Here is a 24,709-nt window from a genome sequence, read left to right as displayed (position 1 = left end):
ACTGACTATTTTTGAGAAGTTAGTTTGCATCTTTCTCTCATTCACTAGCCTCAGGGTGACTATGTTGACCAACAGAGGTGATTGAGAAGAGAAATTAAGAGGGAAAATATAGCCTTTTGCATTTGTCCTCATGTTTATGAATGCCAGCACTCTTCCTTCCTTACAAAAAAGATTTGGTGCCCTTTCTATTCAGCCTGAGAAACTTTGGCCCTTCTTTAATCTTAAAATGTTTAATTTTACCTTCCTTTGGTTTTTAAATTAATAGACTTGATTTTGTAGAGGAGTTTTAGGTTCACAGAAGAGTTGAGCAGAAAGTACAGAGAGTTCGCATAAATGCCCCCTCCCTCACTTCAGATTCTCCTGTTAGTAACATCTTAGAGTCGTTCACTGGGGTCATTACATTGATGAGCCAATATCGATCAAGTGCTGTCAGCTAAAGTCTGTGGTTTCCATCAGGTTCACTGTGTGGGTTGTGCATCCTGTGGATTTTGACAGTTGTGTAATGACATGTATGCAACATTATAGTATCATACGGAATATTTTCACTGCCTTAAAAATATCCTGTGTTATACTTAATCATCCTTCTCTTCATCCCCCTATACGCATGACTACCCTGATCTTTTTACTCTCTATATAGTTGTGCCTTTTCCACAATATCATCTAGTTGGAATCATACTATATGGTGGTTAGTTTTATTTGTCAACTTGACTGGGCCATGGGGTGCCCAGATATTTTGTTAAATGTTATTCTGGGTATGTGTGTGAGGTTGTTTCTGGATGAGATTAGCATTTACATCAGGAGACAGTCAAGCAGATTGCTCTCCCTAATGTGATCGGCTCCATCCAATCTGTTGCAGGTCTGAATGGAACCAAAAGGTTGAGTGAGGGTCTCACTGTCTTTGAGCTAGGACGTTGATCTTCTCCTGCCTTTGCACTTGGGCTCTTACTGAAACTTACATTATCATCTTTCCTGGTCTCCAGTTTGCTGACTGCAGATCTTGGAACTTGTGAGCTTCCATAACTGTGTGAGCTCTAATTCCTTTTAATAAATCTCTTCATCTATCTATCTATCTATCTATCTATCTATCTATCATCTATCATCATCTATCTATCTCTCCTATCAATTCTGTTTTTCTGGAGAACCCTGAATAATACGCATATGGCCTCTTCAGAGTAGCCTATTTCACTTGACAAGATGCATTCAAGATTCCTCGTTGTCTTTTTGTGGCTTCCTAGCTCATTTATTTTTATCATTGAATAATATTCTAACATCTGGATTTTTTTTATTTACTTACTGAAGAACTAGTTGCTTTTAAGATTTGACATAATTACAGATAAAGTTGCTATAAATACATGTATGTAGGTTTTTGTGTAGGCATAAATTCTCTAATCTTTTGGGTAAATACCAAAGAATGAAGCTTCTGGATACATAGCAAGAGTGTTTGGTTTTATTGTTTTATTTTTTTTATTTTTTATTATTTTATTTTTTATTGGAGTTCAATTTGCCAACATACAGCATAACACCCAGTGCTCATCCCGCCAAGTGCCCCCCTCAATGCCCATCACTCAGTCACTCCAACCCCCCTCCCACCTCCCTTTCCACTACCCCTTGTTCGTTTCCCAGAGTTAGGTGTCTCTCATGTTTTGTCACCCTCCCTGATATTTTCACTCATTTTCTCTCCTTTCCCCTTTATTGCCTTTCACTAATTTTTAATTCCCCAAATGAATGAGACCATATGATGTTTGTCCTTCTCCTATTGACTTACTTCATTCAGCATAATACCCTCCAGTTCCATCCATGTCGAAGCAAATGGTGGGTATTCGTTGTTTCTAATGGCTGAGTAATATTCCATTGTATACATAAACCACATCTTCTTTATCCATTCATATTTCGATGGACACTGAGGCTCCTTCTACAGTTTGGCTATTGTGGACATGGCTGCTATAAACATTGGGGTGCAGGTGTCCGGGCATTTCATTCATCTGTATCTTTGGGGTAAATCCCCAGCAGTGCAAATGCTGGGTCGTAGGGCAGGTCTATTTTTAACTCTTTGAGGAACCTCCACATAGTTTTCCAGAGTGGCTGCACCAGTTCACATTCCCACCAACAGTGCAAGAGGGTTCCCCTTTCTCCACATTCTCTCAAACATTTACTGTTTCTTATCTTGTTAGTTCTCCCCATTCTCACTGGTGTGAGGTGGTATCTCATTGTGGTTTTGATTTGTATTTCCCTGATGGCCAGTGATGCGGAGCATTTTCTCATGTGCTTGTTGGCCATGTCTATGTCTTCCTCTGTGAAACTTCTGTTCATGTCTTTTGCCCATTTCATGATTGGATTGTTTGTTTCTTTGCTGTTGAGTTTAATAAGTTCTTTATAGATCTTGGATACTAGCCCTTTCTCTGATAGGTCATTTGCAAATATCTTGTCTCATTCTGTAGGTTGTCTTTTAGTTTTGTTGACTGTTTCTTTTGCTGTGCAGAAGCTTTTTATCTTGATGAAGTCCCAATAATTCATTTTTTTCTTTTGTTTCTCTTGCTTTCATGGATGTATATTGCAAGAAGTTGCTGTGGCCAGGTCCAAAAAGGGTGTTGCCTGTGTTCTCCTCTAGGATTTTGATGGAATCTTGTCTCACATTTAGATCTTTCATCCATTTTGAGTTCATCTTTGTGTATGGTGTAAGGTCTAGTTTCATTCTTCTGCATGTGGATGTCTAATTTTCCCAGAACCATTTATGCTAAATGTTGGCAAATTGAACTCCAAAAAAACAAAAAACAAAAAACAAAAAAACATCTGTGTGGAATCAGAAAAGACCCCAAATAGCCAGGGGAATATTAAAAAAGAAAACCAGAGCTGGAGGCATCACAATGCCAGATTTCAGTTTGTACTACAAACCTCCTGTGGTCATGAAGACAGTGTGGCACTGGCACAAAAACAGACACATAGATCAATGGAACAGAATAGAGAATCCAGATGTGGACTCTCAACTCTATGATCAACTAATATTCGACAAAGTAGGAAAGACTATCCACTGGAAAAAAGACAGTCTCTTCAATAAATGGTGTGTTTGGTTTTATAAGAAATTGCCAAACTGTCTTCCAATATGGCTGCACCATTTTGCTTTCCCACAGCAGTGACCACCTTCATTTTTGAAAAATACTTTGTTGGATATAGAATTCTGGGTTGACAATTATTTTTCTCTGCCTGAGAAGGTGTCATCCTCTGTCTTCTGTCACCATTGCTTCTGATCAGAATTCAGCAGTGATTCTAATTGTTTCTCTAGGTGATTTCAAAATGTTTTCTTTATCTTGGCTTTTTAGCAGTTTGGCTGTGTGCCTAGATATGGGTTTCTTTTTATTTATCTTGCCTAGAGAAATTTCCCCTGCAATTAAATGATAAGAATGTTTTGAAATCATGTCAATGATTCTTAGGTAAATGAATTCATATAAAGCACTTAGAAGTCTGCTTTTCATATAGTATCAGCTATTATTATTAAAGACATGTTTCCAAGTTACCTGTGAGAAATATGCAAAAATAGTTACTTCATTTACATATTTAAAACTGTAACTAGGTATTATTTATTATGTAACTTTTTAAGAAAACATTGTTTCTCATACATGAAGCAAAGGGAACTATAACCAAGTATTACTTGTAGTTATTACAAATTCCAAATTACATGCACATAAACTAATATGGACTTTTCTGTACACTAGTTCCCCAAGGAGAAAGATGCAAATATTATGGTTTAGTAAGACTTTAGCCTGACAATCTTAGGGGCGCCTGGGTGGCTCAGTCAGTTAAGCATCTGCCTTCATCTCAGGTCATGATCCCAAGGTCCTGGGGTCAAGTCCTACAGTGGGTTCTCTGCTCAGCCTGGAGCCTGCTTTTCCCTCTGCCTCTGCCTGCCACTGCCCCCTCCCACCCCCGCCACCTCTCTCTCTCTGTGTGTCAAATAAATAAATAAATACATAAATAAATAAAACATTTTTTAAAAAAGATTTTAGACTGACAATCTTGAGAAAGGACCCAAGTGGAAAGGGTTAAAGGCAAAGTACTCTGCCTAGGGAAAAGCTTCTCATATTCTTTGAAGTAGAAAATACAATGACTTTGCTGTGATTTGTAGGTGATGGGAAGCACTGTTAGGAAGGGCATGTGTTTGTTGAGTTTCTTGAAGGAATGTCCTTTCTAATGGCTCCTCCTAGGATCATGTTCTTTTCTCCAAAATAATGGTATATTTCAAGAGAATAATATCTCATTTATGTGTGGTGTTTTCCTAGTTTGTGAAGAATTTTTAACACATTTTATCTCATTGGATCCTCATAAAAATTAATAGGATCATCATCTCTGTTTTATTTGTAGATTCCAGCAGCAAAGCAATTTTTCTAGGGTCAACACACCTAGTTAGTGGCTGACCTGGACATTGAAACCATACCTTTCAATGCCAAACCCCATACAATTGAATGCCCCACCATGATTCCATTGCAGATAAAGACTAACTAAATAATCCCTTATATCATGAGATGAATCTACAGTAACTAACCCTGACACTGGAATTCAGAAGATTGCTTCATCCAAAGTCTGAAGCACTGCACAGAGTTCTAGAGAGGCAGGAGAGGGGTACAGGTTTACAGCAAACAGCAGTAGCATGTCCAAAAAGGAAAGAAAGTGCAGTTTTATGCCAGATATTTAAAGGTGGATTCACAGAAAGAAGAGGGTCAATGGAGGAGACGGCATGCAGACCACAGCATGCAGAGACAGCATGGAAGAGACATTTCAAGAGAAAGACAAGAACACACAGGATGCTCCACCAGAAAAAAAAGGGTGTGTACAAATGCTAAAGGAGCCATCACAAAGTCAGCCTGGCACTCCAGCAGCAACATATAAACATTTAGCCCATGTCTGTAATCTGCATTGTTTCCCAATAACACAGAGGGATTGGGTAACAAGCCCCAGACCCGCAGCTTATAAGAGATGATGTAAAATGTACAACAGGTCCGACTGACTCCAGATTCTATTCTCTTAATGACTCTGGGAATTTAGAATCATGTGTAAAGTGCCCTTGTAGCAGGAGCCCTGGGAATCAGGCATATCACAGAGCAAGGCTGTAAATCCATGTTGGGTACAGGAAGACAGAAAAGGAACCCTAGGACGGAAGTGAGGAAGACACTAGGGACCAGGCAGCAGCAGCAACACGCTGACCTCTTCACTTCTGACACAGCTTCTAGTTGGGCAAAGCAGGTAATAAAAAAGTCATTTCAAATCTGGAAGTGCTAAAACAATTTCAGTAAAGATGTTTCTAAGTTTGCCCAGAGTGTGACTGTTACTCTCAAAAAGACCATTTTTATTTGAATTTGCAGTGAAATCCCTGGTCAGATTTTATCTGAAGCAGTAATAACATTTAATATTTGTATATTCATTTTACAGTTTCCAAGGAGGCTTTACACACATAGCATAATTTAGTTCCCAAAAGTTCTGTAAAGAGGCTACTGAAGTTTCAGATTTTTTCAGAAGAAAAAAATAATCATCACAGTGAGGCACAAGATAGGTAGAAAAAGCAGGGACCAGGCATTACAGAGGCTTGGGTGCACTTCCTGGCATAGCTTGACAGTTCCTAGTGTATGACACTGGGTGAGTTCTTAACTTTTCTGAGCCTTGATTTTCCATATGCAAAATAGGGGTTATAGTTCCTAGATTGCAATGTTTTTTGTTAATATCATGTAAGATAACAGGTATGTGTAAAATACTCAACCCTGCCTGAAACAAAATTATTACTCAATGAATAGTAGATCTTGTTTTACTTTTTCAGCATTCTTGGCTTCAAGTGACCAAATTCTGGCTCACAACATGTATTTATTATCTTAACCAAACTACAGGGGCAGCAGGGATGCAGTTAAGCCTTAAGAACTCCAATGAGCAGCATGAAAGTAGCTGGGATATCATGCCATTCTTTGTCCCAGCTCTTGTCTCTTTTGTTCTTTCTTTCTTTTTTTTTTTTTTAAGATTTTATTTATTTATTTATTCATGGGAGACACAGAGAGACACAGAGACACAGGCAGAGGGAGGAGCAGGCTCCATGCAGGGAGCCCGACATGGGACTTGATCCTGGGACTCCAGGATCACACCCTGGGCCGAAGGCAGGTGCTGAGCCACCCGGGCTGCCCTCTTTTGTTCTTTCTTATTATAGATTGTTTCTTTTCATGGTGGCAGATAAGGCCTCTGATGGCTACCAAGTTCTGTAACCTCCACCACTGAATAGAATTAGAACTTAACTCTCTGGGTCCCGATCTTAGGCTCAGATAACTCCAGACCATCAGGGCTTAAGGAAGACCCCAGTATGGTATCTCCTTCTAACAACAAGTTAAACTTATTTCACTTGAATACAAATGGGGTCAGAGCTCACCATGCTTTGCCTTTGCTATTATTTAATTTGGGGAGATATTGAAAACAAGCATTAAGTAAAAACCCAAGCATGTCATAATATTTCAGTTTTAAAAAGCATCACAATAGATCTCGAGTGACTTCCATGAAATCTTTATTTTGCCTATAGTTCAGTAAATGACTGTCCTACCACATGGTGACTCAGCTTTGAAACAGTGATGGTACGTGGTAGATATTGAGTTAATAGGAGTTAAAGGCTTGATATGTACATGAATTGATAATGCCTTCCCCTGAAGCTAGGTAGGTGGGGTGTACATCTTGAAAGACAACATCACAGCTCCTTGGAAACTCTTAATTCTTCTTAAGGTATTTGATACAACTCACTAAATTATTAAAATTCTCTCCACATCATATTTTGCCACTTTGGAGCTGATATGTTTTGTGACCCAAAGAGAAGTGAACTTTAATAACATAGGGTTCATTGACATGACTGATTAACCTTTACTAATGATTCTGAATTTACATTAGCATTGTGATTTTTCACTTTTGGGTTTTATTGGAGTTCTGTTTTAAAACTGAGGCATTGGACACAATCCTGCAGGAATGTCTAGTTGTGTGCACCATTCCCTGGTCCTCAGGTGCCACATGCCACAAAAACATACCCTATGAAGCAATGTGGGGATTTGGCCTCATATACATGTGTCCCCATAACATGAATTTCTCTCCTTTTTTTTTTAATTTGAGACAGAGAGAGAGAGAGAGAGAGAGAGAATAAGCTGGGGGGAGGGGCAAAGGGAGAGAGGGAGAACCAGACTCTCTGCTGTTCAGGGAGCCCAAAGTGGGGCTTGATCCCAGGACCCTGGGATCAGGACCTGAGCCAAAGGCAGATGCTTAACCAACTGAGCTACCCAGGCACCCCTACCATAACCTGAATTTCTAAAAGAAACAAATAAGCAAATAAGTTGGGTCATTGGCCTCATTCTGCCAAAAAAAAAAAAAAAAATGCATTCTACTGGCGATAGTAGTCCATGGTCACAGACTGTTCCAGTTTTTTAGGAGGTATCTGGGAACTGAGAGAGAAGTTGAGCATGGGCTGGCAATGCATCTGGCCACATAAAATGCCAATGAAAACTCATGTTGCGGTGTATTGTGCCCACAGCTAGCATTGTGGATTCCAACGGAAATCAACCCTGGTTTGCATTCTTGGCTCTAACCTTTGGGTTATGTGACTTTGAGCAACAATCACTTCCTGAGCCTTGATTTTCTTTACCCGTAAACTGGGAATAGCAATACAACCCACTCTGCAGGGTTTCTGTGAGAATCGAATGAGTACAGTATACCTGAGTACTGGCACAGACCATTCCTGTCCTTCTAGAGAAGCAACTGGCTGGCTTGTGTTTTGGTCATGGCTAACCTTCTCTGAGAGCCTGCCAAGTGCTTTATTTTCTAGTGCTTTATTCTTCTCTCCTGAATCCTGCCCAAAGGACACAGGAGGGCAAAGGAAAAATAGACGTGAAAAGAACCCTCCACATCTGAGCAGGTTCTATGGAGAACACAAGGCAACCAGTACCTTGTTAACTGATGAAGTATGTTTTTCCCTGATTAGAAGGCTTAGGCATAAATTCTACCTGGTTGGTTTCTTATTATGCTCAGGGGACCATTTTCTTAAAGGAGATGTGTTAGTGAATCAGCATATGGCAATTCCCTTTATTCTCGGCTCTTGAGAATTCAAGAAACAGATTTCTTCCTGGAAAATTTCCAGTGCAATGCTTAGAATTCCTTAAGCAAACAAAGAGTGGTAGATGTGTGCGCATGTGTGTGCGTGTGTGTGTCCTATTTATCCGTGTAACTAGCTCACCCTTGAAAATAAGTATGAAATTGTATCAGCCTCTTTTTCACCTGTTTGTTTAAGCCAATTTACCCTTTAATGCAGGCATTTCCAAGAAGTAAAATACATCGCGTGAGCATTTTTGACACATCTATCACATGTTACTACTCAACTTCAACAAAGGAAAAAGTGCTCTTTGCAATAACAGATGTATTTCTTTCTTTCTTTTTTTTAACAGATGTATTTCTATATACAAAATATTACAGAGACCTATTCTTGGGAAGATATGTAGTTGCACAAGTTATTTTCCCTCTGGACCGTGCATCTGCGGAGCTAACTGCTATGTATAGCATTTCCTAAGAAACAATGGTAATTAGAACAATAGATATTATCTTCATAGCAGTTATAATCAGAAATGTGTAAACTTCATTATTTCAATAAGTTTTAGTAAATGAAAACTCATGCTTCCACTTGTACTATTCCTGACCCGGTGCAGAAAAGTCACTCGAAGTAGGAAGAGATTAAATATAGGGAAGTAGGTCCTAACAAAACTGTTGGAAGGAGCTGATTCCATCTGAGTCTTCAAGGACATTGCAGAACAAAGTGTGACTGTCCAGCTGGAGGGAATGCTACCTCTGAGGACACCCCTAGTGCAGGCCATAAGAGACTGCTGTTGCTTCTGTTGCTTCCCAACAACCATGCAGATGGGGAATGGGCATCTAAATCTAATCCCCGGAGCAAGGAGTCAGATCATCAAACTAATGCTACCTCCATAACTTGTCAGCACTCAGGAAACAGGAACATGTGTAGGGACACCACTGCAGGGAAACCTTCCACTGCCTTGACTGACATGCCAGCAGAAAGGGCCAATAGTTGCAAAAGATGGCCCCAGCCAACCCTGCCTTGCATATCACATGAATGTATCTAATTGAGAACCTAATTTGTATTCAGAATCCTTGTTGCAAGGGAGTTGGGAAAGCGTTCATGTTAGCCGTTTAATTTCTCTAACTTGTATGAATGTGGCATGGAGATAAAATTAATTAATTCAGAGTCTCTGGCACTCCATTTACATAACAGGGGAATCATAGCTAGTTCTCCTGCCTCCCTTTGTCCTGTACACATATCTTCAGCATAGTGTTTATATGCTGATATGCTTATTTTTGTATGCTTTTCCAGGATGGTATATATATTCCTTGTAAAAATTACTTGTGTCTCTAATAAGCTGGCACAAAGTACAAACCCAATAAATGTTTAAGTGATTAAATGAGTAAACGAATTCTCTTCTTCACTAGATTTTAGGTTCAAGGTGGGAGTTGTGTCTTATCTATTTTGGTAAAGCCAGCATCCAGCACTGGACTTGGTCTATATTTCAGAAGAAAAGAAAGTGACTTAAATTGTTATTAAAATGGATGCTTTATTATTCTTATATCCAATTAGAATGCCATCCTAAATCCTTTATTCAAGATTACCATTTCTTTGAACAGATTCCACTAAAATCTTATTTTATGATACCACCACTACTTGCTCATTTGTAATTGGTGCTTCTATATTCCAAACATATTTCAAAAAGCTTTTTGTGTATTAATTTATTTAACCCCATTCTGGGAGGTAGGGACTGTTATTGACTACAAAAATCCCTTAGATATAATTATTAGAAAACAAAACACAGCTGCCTCTTCTTTTTTTAAAAGATTATTTATTTATTTATTTATTTATTTATTTATTTATTTATTTATTTAACAGGGAGAGAGAGAAAAGAAGCAGGGGGAGCAGCAGGCAGAGGGAAAGGGAGAAGCAGACTCCCCAGTGAGCAGGGAGCCTGACGCAGAGCTCTATCCCAGGACCCTGGGATATAATCTGAGCTGAAGGCAGACGCTTAACCGACTGAGCCACCCAGGTGCCCCTAAATGTAGTTAACTCTTGAACAACATGTGTTTGAACTGTGTGGGTCTACTTACATTCACATTTTTTTTCGATAAATACAGTATGGTCCTATAAATGTATTATCTCTTGTGGTTTTCTTAATAACATAATTCTTTTTTTCTAGCTTACCTTATTGTAAGAATATACTTGAAATATATAAAACATAGAACATATGTATTATGTTGGCAATTTCTGTTATTGGTACGGCTTCTAGTCAACAGTAGACTATCACTGGTTAAGCTTTTGAGGAGTTAAAAGTAAATGCTCAAATTTTCAGCTGTGGAGAGGTTGTCTAGAGGTCAACTGTATTCATCTTAATGAACTATAAACACCTGTGTAACTGCAGCCTGTATCGAGAAATAAACCATTGTTTGCACCCCAGGAGCACACCCTCTGCCCCACCCACTGCTCATTACCAATCACAATCCCTTTACCCCTCTGAATATAACTATTCCCCAGATATTCATAGTTCTTGCTTTTCTTCAAACTTTTAGCTTCTTAGTTTGTAGCAATGCAAGTTCAGAGTTCACTAATTTTAAACTTTATATAAATGAAATAATACTATAGAAATACTTTTGTGTTTCACTGTTTTATCGTTGTTGTTATTGTTCAGTACTATGCTTGGGAGAGTTCTGTGTGTGATTGTGTGTAGCTCTAGTTCATTTTATTGAATATAATACCCCATTGTTTTAATATTTATGAAGAATTTACCCATGCTACCCTTGAATGACACTTGAATGGTTTCTGTTTTGGCATATTATAAATAATGCTTCTAAGAACATTTTTGTGCATCTTTTCTGGAGTCAGTGGTAAGTTGGTAAATATTTGATAACAACTCTCCTGACTTGGGGCAAGCTCATTCCTGCACATCACTGTTTGGAGCATATGTGCATCTATTTCTTTTGGGTGTATACCTAGGAGTGAATTGCTGGGTCAAGTGTATTTTAAACTCTAGAAGATAATGTCAAGATAACTTTCCAAAGTGACTGTACCCACTTACCCTCTTTCCAGCAGTGTGTAACAGTATGATTTACTCCACATCTCTGCAAGCAATGTGACATTTCCAGTCATTTTCTTTTTATCACTTCTGGTATCTCATGGTGGTTTTAATTCACATTTTCCTGATGTTAATAATAGGTTGATCTCTTATCATATGGTTGGTTGTTGGCCACTTGAATATCCTCTTTTGGGAAGTTCTTTTCAAATTTCTTGCCCAATTTTCTCTTGGGATATCTGATTTTTCTTATTATTTGTAGTTGTTTATATTTTCAATATTTGAGTCCCTTAGTTGGTTATGTAAAAATATTTTCCCTTACTCAGAGGATTCCCTTTTGTCTTAAAAAAAATAAATACCAGTTATTTTTGAAAAAAGATTATTTTTATGGAAGTATCAATTAGCATACAGTATTATATTATTTTCAAGTGTACAAAATAATGATTTGACAATTCTATACATTACTCTATAGAATTTGACAATTCTATACATTGCTCATCACAGTAAGTGTACTTTTAATCCCCTTTACCTATTTCACTCATCCCCCACCACTGCCCCCCATCAACCACCAGTTTGCTTTCCATATTTAAGAGTCTGTTTTTTCTCTTTTTTTCTTTGTTTGTTAAGGTTTTGTTTCCTAAGTTCTGCAACCTAAGTGTCCATCCATAGATGAATGGGTAAGAACACACACACACACACACACACACACACACACACACACAATGGAATATTACTCAACCATGAAAAGGAATGAGATCTTGCCATTTGCAACAGCCTACGTGGACCAAAGAGTATACTGCTAAGTGAAATAAGAAAGAAAAAGACAGGGATCACTGGGTGGCTCAGTGGTTGAATGTCTGCCTTCAGCTCAAGTATGATCCTGGGATCCAGGATCAAGTCCCACATCGGTCTTCTTGCGGGGAGCCTACTTCTCCCTCTGCCTGTGTCTCTGTATCTCTCTCTCTCTCTCTCTGTCTCATGAATAAATAAATCTTTTTAAAAAGAGAGAGAGAGAAAGACAAATGCCATATGATGTCACTCTTATGTGGAATTTAAGAAACAAACGAACAAACAAAACCCTTCTTTCTTTTAATGGTTACTTTCAATTAATAGACATATTCTTTTAATGTATTCAATTATTTTTTCATTGTCTTTAGTATTCTTGTTTGATTATTTAAAAAGTATCTTCTTGGGAGACCTGGGTGACTCAGTCAGTTAAGTTCTGTCTCATGATTTCAGTTCAGGTAATGATCTTAGCTCAAGTCATGATCTCAGGATGGTGAGATCGAGCCCTGTTTTGGGCTCTTTGCTGGGCATGGAGCCTGCTTAATATTCTTTTTTTCTCTCTGCTCCTCCCCCCCTCTTGTGTGCTCTCTCTCTCTCAAAAAAAAGTATCTTCTTATCATGAGATTTTGAATTATATTAGATATATATTACTTTTCAAAATTGTTACTTTTCAACCTTGGTTCTGGATTGATTTTTGGAATGAAATAGAGGTCTAGATGAACATTTGATTTCTCCAGCATCATTCGTTAAAGAGAGCTCTTCTCTCCCAACTGCTCCGCATGCCACCTTTGTCATAAATCACGTATCAAGAGGTAAGTGACTCAATACCTTTTTATAGTCTTCTGCCTTTTTATAATATTTTATTTGTTTATCCATACAACAAGATTTGCCTACTTTAAATGAATACTGCTATCTAGTGGAACAGTTTCTCTCACACTATTCTTTTCAAGTGAGTTTTAGCTTATTTTTTTCCTGTGTATTTTTCTCTGTGTACTTACAAATTAGCTGATCAAAATATACACAGAAACTTGGGAAATTAGCCAGGATTACATGGGATTTATAGGTTAATTTGTAGATAATTAACATGTCTAAAATGTGTTTTCAATACAGGGAGATGGTATATCTTTCAATTGATTCAGATCGTTAAAATTTCTCTTAAAAATATTTACAGTCTCCTACAGAGAAATTTTGCTTAGCTTTTATGAAATTTATTCCTAAGTATATGATATATCCGATGTTATTGAAAATGATATTTTTAAATTTTGTGGTTATTGATGATACTAATACAATTGAATTTTTATAATTATCATGAATCCATAGATCTTGCTAAATTCACTAATCTAATATTTTATCAGTTTATGGGTTTTTCTCCTATGCACACATCTTTTGATATGCTTGTGTGCATAAGATGTGAAGTTAGTCAAACTCAAGGCTAAAGTCACAGTCCTCCAGATCACTAGGTCTGCCCAAGACTTCTGACACCAAGTGCAGGTGTTTCCCAAAAGCAACTGCAGATTTGAAACTCAGAACTCTATTATAGTGACAATTGCATTTATTATGGAGAAAGGATACAAGTTCAAACCATTTAAAAAGACACATAGGTCAGAGTTTGAGAAGGTGTGGAGCTTCTTGTCCTTTCCCTGTGGAGCCATGGATGACATTATCTCCTCCTGGGCTTATAAGTGGCAATATGCAGAATATTACCAACCAGGAAAGCTCACTTGAGCTTTTCTGTTCAGAACTTTTTTTTTTTTTTAATTTTTATTTATTTATGATAGTCACACAGAGAGAGAGAGAGAGAGAGAGGCAGAGACATAGGCAGAGGGAGAAGCAGGCTCCATGCACCGGGAGCCCGACGTGGGATTTGATCCCGGGTCTCCAGGATCGCGCCCTGGGCCAAAGGCAGGCGCCAAACCACTGCGCCACCCAGAGATACCCCTGTTCAGAACTTTTGCTGGGGCTTCATTGCATAGGCATGATTGATTGATGGAATTTCCAAGGATAGGGCTGATATGACATGGCCCATCAAGAATCACCTCATTAGCACAAATTGTCCTGTAGGATCTGAGGGGCTCACCAGGAATAACAAAGACACTCCTTCCTACCACTCAGGAAATTCCAAGTGTTTAGATGTTACCTCTTGAGTCTGGGCAAAGGCCAACTCTCTCTTTACAGGACAGATTCCTTTACTAAATGATTGTTTTTTCTTTCTTACTTGTTTTTATTCGTATTTATTTTTTTCTTTCTTTTCTCCTTTCTTCTTTTTTTTTTTTGATATACTGATATGAATTCAATTCATTGTAAAACAGTGATGCTAATTGTTTTTAAGAATAGAGACTTTAAAAAAAAAAAGAATAGAGACTTTTGTTAAAAACAAAATGAAATTTTTCACTTTATCTACATCTGATAAGATAGTATATAATTTTCTTTTTATTCTGTCAATATAGAGAATTACACTGATTTATTTTCTAATACCAAATTCATTAATGGAGTTAACACAACTTAGTCATGATTATCCTTCTTATATGTTACTAAATTCTGTTTGCTGACTTTTACATTTCATTTATGTACAACAACTTTCTGAAAATTTTCTGAAATTCTTGTAATATCCCTGCTGGGTTTTGGCATCAAAATTTTTCTGGCTTCAAAATAAATGTTTGAGAATGTTCTGTTTTTTTGTTTGTTTGTTTTCTGGGAGACTTTATGTAATATTGACATTAGTTAGTCCTGAAATATTTGGCAAAATTCCCTAGTGAGATTATTTGGACCAAGCTTCAATTATGGATTCAGTGTCTTTAATCATTATAGGAATACACAGGCTTTCCAGTTCCTTTTATGTAAGTTCAGTTAAGTTGGTGCTTTTCTATGCATATTTATTACTTCTTTTTTTAAAAAGATTTTATTTATTCATTAGAGACACAGAAAGAGAGGCAGAGACACAGGCAGAGGGAGAAGCAGGCTCCGTGCAAGGAGCCTGATGTGGGACTCGATCCAGGGAATCCGGGATCATGCCCTGAGCCAAAGGTAGATGCTCAACCACTGAGTCACCCAGGCGTCCCCATATTTATTACTTTTAATTGAAGTTTCAAATGCGTTGGCATAAAGTTGTTCATAATATCCTGTTACTCTTTTTCAATAGCAATATAGTAATCTATAGTAATATGCCCTAGGTTATTTTCTCCTACCATTTTGAAGATGTCATTTCATTATCTTCTGGCCTCCACTTTTTAGTTGGGAAGTCAGGTGACAATGGTTGCTCTTTTTAATGCAGTCTGAATTTTTTCTCTAGCTTCTTTTAAGATTTTCTCTTTAACTTAGCTTTTACTTCAGCTTTACTATGATGTGGTTAGTGTGCATGCCTGTGTGTGTGTGTCTGTGTGTGTGTGAATTCTTTTTTGTCTTCTTATACTCTGGATATTTTCTTTTGACTCAAATTCCAGCCTATTAATCCTCTGTTCAGCCATGTACAATCGGCTATTAAACGACATCCATCAAATTTTAAAACTTCTGTTATTGTATTTTCTAATTTTAAAGTTTCTATTTTATTCTTTTCCAAATCAATGTCACTTTTTTAGTTTTTTTTTTTAAGATTTTATTTATTTATTCAGAGAGACACACAGAGAGAGGCAGAGACATAGGCAGAGGGAGAAGCAGACTCCTTGTGGGGAGCCCAATGTAGGACTTGATCTCAGGACCCCAGGATCACACCCTGAGGCGAAGGCAGATGCTTTACCACTGAGCCACTCAGATGCCCTAAGATGTAAACTTTCTGATCCAAGTTCAGTACCTATGACAATAATTACATGTCAATAACTAATCAGCACATTCAAAATGGAGTTATGCTTAGAAAACAAGAATACTTAATGGTATGAATATGGGGTTATAACCTCTTAATTAGTGGTGGCAGTCATAGGACAACTGAGATACAAATGCCACATAAACTACAAATTATTTTTCTCTTAGATTTCTTAGAGGCAGAGAATTCCTTGAAGGGTACAACATAGTGAGGGGAGATGTCCACAGCAACTATTCATAGGAAGATGTTGCCAGAAAAAAGGACCAGCAGAGTTTCAGAGTGATATTACAATTAAAAAAGAAGAGTGCATGCAGTTGTGTCTTACAAGTACACTTTTTTTTTTTTTTTTTTTTCAGAATAACCATAAGATTTGCCAGAGTCCTCTAAGCATGGGCAGTATGTACATTTGCTTGCATGGAGGGCTAGTTTCCTAGAACATAAAATTTTACATTTTTATAAGTGTATTTAGAGACATAGATTTAGTCTCCCCAATGAGCCATAGGAACAAGATATTGTAGGAAGAAAGACTCATAATCTACAGGCAACTTGGCTTATGTTGTATATATAATCTAAGTGTAATTCTATCTTTTCTTGATTGAATTTTATTTTCTTCCACAAATTCAGAAAAGTATAAATTGGGCAGCCCAGGTGGTTCAGTGGTTTAGTGCACCTTCGGCCCAAGGCCTGATCCTGGGGACGGGAGATGGAGTCCCACCTCAGGCTTCCTGCATGGGGCCTGCTTCTCCCTCCGCCTGTGTCTCTGCCTCTCTCTCTCTCTCTCTCTCTGTCTCTCATGAATAAATAAATAAAATCTTTTAAAAAAAGTATAAATTAAGGTTATCAATGTTTACATTCTGGCATACCTTCCAGATTTTTCTATGCATCTATTTGCGATTTTTCTTATTCTTTTAATTTTTTTAAAAAAATATTTTATTTATTTATGAGAAACACAGAGAAAGGCAGAGACATAGGCAGAGGGAGAAGCAGGCCCCCTGTGGGGAGGCCGATATGGGACTTGATCTCAGGACCCTGGGATCATGACCTGAGCCAAAGGCAGATGCTCCACCACTGAGCCACTCGAGCATCCCTATCTGTGATTTTTAAATAATTTTTATTATAGCAAGCAAAGAGTTCTGAGGCTTCTTTTTCATTCAAAATCATAATGTGAGCACCCTTCCATGTCAGTAAATATCTTTATGCATAATTTAGTGCCTGAAAAATAATAGGATAATGTTTGCTAGAACCAGCCATGTGCTAAGAATTTTTAATTCTTTTTCAAATATAATCATCATAATAACCTTAAGAAGTTGGTATTATTATCCTCATTATATAGCTGAAGGAATCAAAGTCAAGCTTAAGTAATATATCCAAGTCCACACATCCAGACAGTAAGAGAAACAGAATGGATACCTGAGCTCTCAAACTCTAAGAATTTATGCCCTGAATCATCTCAATCAGCTTTGACTTTGTGTGTCCAATCTATCATATATTTAACCCTTCCCTATTGTTAGACCTCTAAATTTATTTCTTTTCTTTCTTCTATTCTTCTTTCCCACCTTCTTTCTATAACAACTAGCTCTTTGATGAGCATCTATATTGCAAAATCTTGGCAAGTGACCTCAAAGATGAAATGGCTGTGTATAGCAACTGCTCCCCAGATATCCAGGATTTCTTGTCCTCCCAGTTCTGACCCCTTGTGGATCAGCAGTTTACGTGACAAGTTCTGGTGAATGGGCCATGTGCAAAAGTGGTCTATGTCTCTGAGTGGACAAAGCACTTTGTTCACGAGCGGTCTTCCCCCTGGTGAAGCTGGTGTGCTGCGTGAAGCCCCCAACGGCCTCGGTTCCCAAGTGACTGCACAGCTCTGTATGCCCAGTTTCCATTGATCTGTTTTGAACCTGAAGCTCAAACAACAAAACGAAAACATCTTTATATTGAGCTGTTAGGTTTAAACTATTACAGCATACAGTGGGAATTAGGCGATATCCAGCAAAAATTATATCCATTTACCTACCAATTCAGTAATGCAATTTCTAGAATTCTTCCCCAGTCACACTGGCAAAAGAAGAAAATAAAGAAATAATGTATGCACAAGGCTATTAATTGTAAAGAAATGACTTTTGATGATTTTTTAACAAACTCACATGAAGAGCATTACTTCATCTTTTGCTTTTGAGGGATTGCTCTGTTCTCTATTGAAAACTGAAGATATTATCTACTGACTTTAGAGTTATTTCTTGTGCTATTTATGTTTATTTGCTTGTCTCTGCACCTTCATCCATACATGCCCACATCTTCCTCATTCAGAGAGAGGCCAAAGCAGTTTCCTGTGTTCAGACACTGATGTTCAGGTGACATCAAGGCTAGATGCATAAGAAGTGTCCTGAGTCATCTGTGGGGGAAGGCAGACTGTATCTTTATGAACCCGAGAGTGCACAATGGTTTGAAGATAAAAGGTGTCAAGGAAGCATTTGTCCAAAGTGCTTTCATGTGAAGGCTCAGTCAGCTGCATGCAAAGGAAGTGTGAGGCAAGTTAAAAAGCTTACCTGAGGGGTTATAATGCTTAAGAGGATGAGAGGCAGTGGAGGACTGTGGGTCTGGGTTGTTAATAGAGTAAGATCCTGTTAGTTTTTCCATACAGAGCATATAGTATTTTAATTTCCTCAAGGTATTTAGTTTCATTTGCATTTGAGAGAGCACAATTTTGCAAGATTTCTTTCCTTTTCCCCCTTTGGGTAAATATTCAGTGCTGGTACATTTCCCCTGAACCTCCTAAAAGATAAAGTGCTTTTCATGTTTTCTCTCAAGGTCTCGCTCAATGAAGCAGCTGAGGAAACGGGAATCTATAATGACACCCACCTTCTAGCAGTGTGTGTGTGTGTCTCTGAGCATTTTTCAGTGAACTCCTGCTTTCAGGAGCTGGTCCCACATCAGCGCCCACGCCTCGGCCTTGTACTCCATTCAGAAGGCAACCTACAGCCCAGCACAGAATTGGAATGTTGCGAGTGTGATGAGAATGCCTAATGTGGCCAGAGCAGCCAGATGCAACAGAAGGCAGCCCGACACATCAAAGCCTTGCCCCGCTGTGGCAGTGCCAGGGCAGGTTGTGAGCAGGAAATCTCTGCTCTGTGCAGATAGCGGCTGGGGCAGGACCCCAATGTGGTGAGTTCTCAGTGGCTGAGCCCAGGCCAGGACACTGCTTTGTACCCCAGCTATTTATTGTTCCTCTCGTCCTGGGCAAAGCTGGCAGCCCAACTGGTAAACACAGGGCAGTCCTCAAGATGCAGACATGACCAGGAGGGCTACTACCACACATTCGTAATACACATGCACGACACTACCCAGCAGTAAGCATGGAAAGTGCATCCAGATGGCAATGGATGGAAGAGGGAAAGCGCCACCCCAGAAATGGCTGTAGGAAGGGGTAATCTGCAGAGACTTGTGGCAAGAGAGTCAAAGAAAGAGAAGCTTAACTGGTGGACACTTTCATAGCGTGGGAGCTGGTGGCCTCCCGGGGGGGAATATGTGGGACCCAGGAAATCTAACAAAAATCTCCTACCCCTGGACAAGCAGAGCAGGACTAACTCCATTTTGTGCTACACCCGCCATCTCATGTAAAACCCCCCACACGACCTGCCTATTGTTTGAGGCACTCCCTCACCCTAGTTTAGCTACTAAGCACACCCTTATCAGAAACCAGCACACTTAGGAATGCGGGACCTCTGACCTTTAACCAGCCAAGGAATGAAAACCTCTCTTTTGCCCGCCAAACCTGCACGCCAATTCTAACCAGAATAATAGGCCAGTTCAAATGGTCACTATAGGGTGAATCATAATTCAATTGGCCACCTGTGTGTGGACTGACATGACTGTGCAACTTTCTACGTATGTTACAATCTCATTGGACATGGACCCCTATAACACTACTATGCTTCTTGGTCTCTGGGTCCAAGTCCCTGCTCCGCTGTGTCGGGTATACTTGGACCCAGGCTAGAGCTTGTTAATAAACCCTCCTGTACTTGCATCGGTGTCGGCTCCTTGGTGGTTTTTCGGATTCTCAATCTTGGGCACAACAGAATAGAAAGGGTGTTGGACAAGGCCATGTCTCTCTGCCCCTGCCATGTTTCTGGTCAATCTAATGATGCGCATGTAGAGGAGGAAGGCACCAGGCTTCTTAGTGCTAGGTGCTAGTGCTGGGTGACCCAGAGGTCCTGGGCCATTCCCAGGTTTGAAGCCCAACAAATGGGAATGTCATCCATGATGATGAGAAAGGAGGAATAGGTAATAGTACCATTTTGGACCTGTTTCTTTCACCTTGCCAGGGAACATTCGCTAGAGATTCTTGTAAGATGTGTAGGAAAAAGTCAAGGGTGAGAGACCTGAGCTGGACCTACTGTAGCGAGCTCCTTAGGACAAAGAACTGCAGCTGCAGGGTGGTTTTTGACCACAGAGAAGCAACAGTTTTTCTAAAGGAAGTAAGTCAGTGAAGGAAGGACGTACAGGAGGGAGAGATGATTGGGAGTGGAGAGGGACCGTGTGCTTATGGGTGCATTTGGAGCTGGTGTCAGGGGCACTTGAGCTCGAGGTTGGTGGAAACCAGCAGTCTGGAGGCAAATCTGTTATTTCCCACCAAGCCTCAGTTCCCTCTCTGGTCTGATGGATAATAATAGCACCTACTTCATATAGTTTGGGGAAGAAGCTAGGACAATATATGAAAAACAGCACAGTGCCTGGAATATAGTGATCCCTCAATAATTACCTATTTATTTATCAGAACATAAAAAATAGTAATAAAAAAATAATTAATGGTATTATTTTAGATCATAGAAGGGAAATTAAATATGAAAAGGAGAATTCTGGGTAAGGCTAAATCCAGGGTTGAAGATATAGGAATACATTAACAGGTTTTGGAAGGAGCCAAGGAACTTTTCATATATACATTCTAAGGTTCATCAGATATGTATCTTAAAACCCTTTGCAAACATTCTGTCTTCTATCAAGAGGAGACATATTTTTCTATACTTCTTCTGTATCCAATCTTCCAACCAAGCTTACTGGGAGAGGCTGGTTTTCTCCAGGTGACGATCTGCACACTGCACATTTTGCATTCCCAATGACTTTAAGACTATTTTATGATTAAGGAGTCTTGGGGTAGATATATTGCAGTATTCCCAGGAACATGTTTTCCCGTGCACATGGATGGGCCCCTGACCCTCTTCTGTTCACAACTCTGTCCTAGAATCATATCCTTCACAGATAATGCCCCTTTCTTGCTTTAAGTGGGTTACTTGCTACTCTGATTTATGGTTATCTGGGGTTTCTGTCACCTACTGGAAGAAAATGTTGGAAGTAGCATGAAAACAAATGAGTTTGAATGCTGGACCTACAGTTTATTAGCTTGGTTAAATTAATTAAGCAAGGAGGTTGTTAATTGCAGTGGGTTTAATGCCTTAGTAGGCTATGTAAACAAACCAAAACCTTCTGTAATGCCTCAAGGTTAAAAAGCCTATGATGAACAGCCAATCATAAACAGCCAACCAGACTTTCCCAAATAAGGCAACCTCTTAAGCTATAGACAATGGAATAATCTTGCTTTTTTTTGTTTTGTTTTGTTTTTTTAAAAAAAAGTCTTTCCCATAGCTTCTTGTCAGCTGAGCACTCCTAACCACTTCTGGTTTGGTGCTGTCTGACTTGAACCTATTTGTGTCCTCATAAAGTCTTAAAACTTATAATATGCCTTCGTCTTGCTTTTAACAGTTTTGTGACCTAAACTTTCACTTCTTCACTCTAAAATAGGCATGATTCACAGAACTGTGAAAATAAAATGAGAGTCCATGAAAGCTCTTTATAAATGATGATATATAAGTATATGGTGGTATCATTAAAATTTTTATCTCGAATAAGTTAATTCTTTCTTTATCTCTAAGCACAGTTGCTCCATTAGCTACTAGAAATGGAAGCATCTAGCAATCAAGTACAGTATGAAATTCATATTCAATAGCTACTACTTCCCAAGGTCATAAAACTGTCTTGTATTCTTCTAGAGCAGCAAGCATCCATAGGGCTAAGATTATGAATAGAAAACTTTCCTCCCAATACACACACATACCTAACAAACTTTGTTAGACTAGGAATCAAATAGTGTCTATTCATTCAATAATCAAGTGTTGAAAGTTCAAACAAACAAAAAAAAAGGAGACAGAGAAAGATAACAAGATCTGAGGGTTTTTTTTCTTACCAATAACCAATTCTCTAATTCTTTGACACCAACTGGAAATCCAACAATTCAATTCAATTCAGACCTGGAGCTAGTATTAGGTCCCAGGGGTCAGATCCCAGTCCCACAAGATGCTCCTACTACAGATGCCAGCTGCAAATGGGCTGCCCTGACCACCTACACTTTTGCCCAACCACCCACAAATGGGGGGGATCCTGTAACACCCCCTCAGATTTGATAATTTTCTAGAATAGCTCACAGAATTCAGGAACACTTTACTTGTGATTACCAGTTATTATGAAGGATACAACTCAGGAATAGCTCAATGGAAGAGATAAATAGGGCAGGGTATATGATGAGGAGCCACATAGCTTCCATACCCTCTTAGGGCACACCAATTTCCTAGCACCTCCATGTGCTCACCAACCCAGAAGCACCCTTAACCTCATTGTTTAGGGTTTTTATGGAGATTTCATTATGTAGGCATGATTATTAAATCATTGGCCATTGATAACTGAACTCAATCTCCTATCCTTCTCTCCTCGAAGTCAAGGGGGTAGGGCAGAAAGTTCTAACCCTCCAATTGTGGCTTGGTCTTTCTGATGACCAGCCCCTATCCCGAGGCTATCCTGAGGACCCTGCCAGGGGTCATCCCATTAGCTACAAAGGCACTCACCACTCAGGAGATCCAATAGTTTTAGGAGTTCTGTGCCAGGAACCAGGGACAAAAATCAAATATGTATTTTGTATTACTTCACATCACCAAACCTACAGCTTCTCCTTCCTTGATTCAGAGACTTCTTGGCTAGGCTATTCAATTCAGTCTGTTCTTTTAGACTTCATTGTCTGAACAAAACATAAATACATGGTTTTATTATATCACACAAGGTTATAAGTCTTCTACCAACATATTGCTCAGAAGGGCATTTTCTTGTTGAGTTTATTCCAAGAAGCTTGTCTCCTAGCATCTTCAGTTCCATATACATGGTCCTAGGCAGAGAGACTGGCTTCCACCTATCATTTCACAAAGTCTGACAAGTACAAACTAGATCAGCCACATATTTGCTTTACAAAAGGGTGGTTTCTTTTTCTGCCATTTGAATGCTCATGCCTTCCTCCTGATACCTTCTTATAATGTCAGAATACACGGAAAGCCAAAATAGCAATCAAAAGATTGCTTTGTGAGGATGAAATTAAAGCCAAAGAAATGGGTAGGAATATTCTGCTTGGGTCTGGCAAGATCCAGAGAATCACCTCTGCTCTGGAACATTTCCCCAGTGACTGGAAAATGTGCGTATCTATAATTTATCGTGTCTCTTCCTAGATGGTACTAATAAACGCTGCTACATCAGGCTTTTGTACTTTATTCTTCTATGCTGACCAGCCACACCTTCTGTTCATACACTCTTTCTCCAAGCAGTGTGATTTATAATTGGTGTTTCTTATTAAGAAATTACAGTCTTGGGGCATGTGGGTGGTTCAACTAGTTAAGCCTCTGACTTGGGCTCAGATTAGGATCCCAGAGTCATGGTATGGAGCCTTACATCAGGCTCCCTGCTCAGTGTCTCCCTCTCCCTCTGCCCCTCACCCTACTCATGCTCTTTCTCTCTCTCTCTCTCTCTCTCACTCTCGCTCTTGCCCTCTCTCTCTCTCAAATAAATAAATACAATCTTTAAAAAATAAAGAAATTGCAGTCTTATTCTAGTACTGTTTCCCTGAGATTTAACCCTACTAACTTTGGAGTTTCGAGTGTTTGTAACACTTAGGCTATAGATTTGAATATATTTTCTTAGAATTCTCCTTCAGTCGTCTTGACTGTATCCTCTATTTGTGGGTTTTACCAGTTTAAGTCACAAAATGCCTGATGCATTTCCAACCTAATAATAATATGCATTGTGTATTAAAGGTCTCCTGTGTGCCTGGATGTCAGTTAGGCTCAGATGTCAGGAACAGAGACTCCCATAGATTAGCTCGAGAAAGGAAAAGAGGGGGAGAGAAGGGACGGAACATTGTAGACAAGGGACAGGAGGGCCACTTGGGAAGCTGAAGACCAAAACAAAGTTTGACTCGGTCCAGAAAGAGGATGCTCTATTTGGGGGTCAGTGGCAAAATGCCCTGGATCTTTTACCAAGTATTTCACCATAGAGGAACTCAAATACGTTCCAGTGTTCCTTCTAGTCTTCTCTTGCTGGCCTCCTTGGCTTCTATTTTGTATATCTTTTCTTGTGATTACAGCTTTGCTTATGCTTAATTTAACTCTGTCATGTTCCCTCATGGTCTGGACTGTATCTCATTATGTCTCCCATTCTGTTATTTCACTGCTGACAGTTAATTCCCTGGGTATTTTCCCGATTAAGATTTCCAAAAGCAAGTATTTGACTGGTTCAACTAATCCCTCTTAGACATGTTTCTTTTTACACTGAGTTAATTTGTGAGTACCTTGGGTCAGGTGCCTGCTTACAATCCCAGGAGCTAGAGCCCACGAGGACATTGCTATAAGGTGTGTGTAATTTCTTGCTGAAGGTGAATGCATCTATAGGGACGGTGAGAAGAATCATTTTCCTTAGCAAGGCAGGAACTATCATCAGCCAATTTATTTAGGTATCTTGCTAAGAAAGTTGCATACATTAGCTCACTTAATCCTCCAACAAACATATGGGGTAGATATTATTATCCTCACTTTGTAGAAAAAGAAATTCAGGCTTAGGAAGATTAAGCCCCAAATCATGCAGCTTGTTAGTAGCAGAAAAAGTACTCCAGTAGAGATCATTATGCTTTAAATGTCCTCAA

At 39.1% G+C, this 24,709-nt stretch overlaps 1 long non-coding RNA gene across 10 annotated transcripts in view; it reads left to right on the top strand.

The window, feature by feature from the left end:
* The window catches only part of LOC144316033 (uncharacterized), a 106,973-nt gene that overhangs the window by 2,189 nt on the left and 80,075 nt on the right, over positions 1–24,709 (top strand). The gene's annotated exons all lie outside the window — the stretch shown is intronic.

This window comes from Canis aureus, chromosome 6 (assembly GCF_053574225.1).
Source record: "Canis aureus isolate CA01 chromosome 6, VMU_Caureus_v.1.0, whole genome shotgun sequence".
NCBI lineage: Eukaryota > Metazoa > Chordata > Mammalia > Carnivora > Canidae > Canis > Canis aureus.
This window is presented reverse-complemented; position numbering and strand designations above follow the sequence as displayed.